Below are 2,500 nucleotides of genomic sequence, written 5' to 3'. Positions count from 1 at the left end.
ATAGATTCATACAGAATATTGTCATTTCAAAGCCATTTTCTCCAAATGCGTTTGTCTCATTGGAGCGAGAACATCTCCAGACTCCAGACTGTTTCCTCAAGGTGTTTTCAGAGGGATTTTTCTAATTCCTATCCTGATATTTGATCAGAAAACATAAAATGACAGAAATATTTTCCTCATATTTATGTCTCTCTGCACCAGAGACATAAATAACCTGCACTGGTCAGCTCTTTCTCGTCCTCCTGCGCAGCTCCCTCCGCTCCACAACAGTCTTTCACCATCTTAACATTTGCATTTCACGGTGATACAATATGAGTGTCCACCAGGGGCGGCCTGGCCATGTGTCCATTCTGGAAGAGCACAGAAGGGCCACCAGTCCCGCCTCAACCGAGCTTTACCCAAATCTAAAAGCTAGAAAGAAAAGCATCAAAATAGCGAGAAAAAAGAGGATGAAAAAAAAACAAAAGTGCTGGAAAAACAACAAAAAGTGACAAAAAATTTGATGAAAAGGCAACAAAAACACGGACAAAAAACGTGACAAAAACACGGACAAAAAAACTACAAAAACGTGACAAAAACACGGACAAAAAGCTACAAAAACACGGACAAAAAAACTACAAAAACGTGACAAAAACACGGACAAAAAACTACAAAAACACGGACAAAAAAACTACAAAAACGTGACAAAAACACAGACAAAAAACTACAAAAACACGGACAAAAAAACTACAAAAACGTGACAAAAACACGGACAAAAAAACTACAAAAACGTGACAAAAACACAAAGAAATGATAGAAAAAATAATAAAAAAAAAAAAAAATGACCAAAATTCCGTGACAAAAAGTTACCATCACTTTTGTAAATCTTAGCTTTCCTTTTCTCTCCAGTCGAGAAGCTTTAAGATTTGGGTAAAGCCCAGTATAAAAAAGCATGAATCTAAAAGGAATTCCGTGGAGTTTGGTGCACCACAAGGGTCACTTTTGGGACCATTATTATTTATTATTTATATGAATGATTTTGCTTCTGTTTCTACGACCACATTTCCCGCTCTTTTTGCTGATGATGCCGATCAAAAAAATAATAATAAAAAGCCGAACTGGGGAAAATGCACTCGTTAATGTTAAGGCGGGAGGTCAGAGGTTAAAATATGTATTTATGGAAGTCACAATTACGCTGATTTGGGCCAGGCTGGTCCGAGTCCAGGGCTGTTTCTCAGTCCCAGTCCGGCCCTGGCGTCCACAATAAGAATTTAGCACAAAAAGAGTCAGAAGAATAACATCCCGAACAGGAGATTCTTCATAAATAAAGGTCAAATCAAATAAAAACACATCAGGACTGAATGTGCACAGCTGGAAGGTCAGGGCTACATTTAAAAACACCTGGGTTTCTCTCAGTCTCACTTTGTCAGAGCGAATGTGTCACGTTTCAGAGGATTATCATGAATCTGTGGAATAATCCCCGACAGCAGCAGCTTCCACAGTTTATACAACTCCTAATCTCTGCAATAATCCATGTTTCTCCTCAGATTTAGAACAGCTGGGAGCTTTTCTCACACGAGGACTTTCACAGATCTAATTCCTCACAGATTTATTGAGTTTCAAACCCAAAAACAAGGAGAAATGTGTTTTTTTTTTTTACAGATTTTCTTCCACTTCCACATTTATAGACCTGGCTCTCTGGTATTTACATTTCAGGGCAGAAAATATGGGTGATTGAACTGGTGTGTTTGTTCTGTAAACACATAAACAGCCGTGTAATATATGCAAGGCCGTGGGAACCCGGGGTGCTGAGGGCGCTGCAGCACCCCCTGGTGGATCGTCTATGCATTACAGGCAATATTAACCTCTTAACTCCCGCCTGAACCGAGAGGATCTTTTTTCTCACATCATCAGATTTTTTTTCCATCATTTTTTTAGTTGGGTTTTCAACTTATTTTTGTAACTGTTTTGTCTTTTTTTTTTTTTTTTTAATCACATTTTGTAACATTTTAGTCATTTTTTCGTACATTTTTATCAAATTTTAGTCATTTTTTTGTCACATTTTAGTCATTTTTTTGTCACATTTTTTGTCACATTTTTGCCACTTTTTCTAATTTTTTTGTCACTTCTTTGTGAAATTATTAGCATTTCTTTTGTCAAATTCTTTTTCGTCAATTTTTTCCTAAATTTTTCGTCAAATTTTTCTCACTTTTTTGTCAAATGTTTGTCAATTTTTGTCAAATTTTTGTAATTTTTTGTCACTTTTTTGTCACTTTTTCGTCTATTTTTTTTCCACTTTTTTCACATTTTCATCCTTGTTTTTGTCTCAGTTTTGTTGCTATTTTCACACCTTTTTCCCAGAAGCTTTTGGATTGGGGTAAAGCTGGAGAAAATGGTGTGTTTGTTCTGTAAAAAACATAAATGTAATATATTTTCACAGCCGCAGTCACTAACACTTTCAAATTAATGTCTGTAAAAAAATCATCTTTATTTTAAACCAAACAAACAAAATGGAGACGGG

This window comes from Gobius niger (assembly GCF_951799975.1).
Source record: "Gobius niger genome assembly, contig: SCAFFOLD_75, whole genome shotgun sequence".
Lineage (NCBI taxonomy): Eukaryota > Metazoa > Chordata > Actinopteri > Gobiiformes > Gobiidae > Gobius > Gobius niger.
This window is presented reverse-complemented; position numbering follows the sequence as displayed.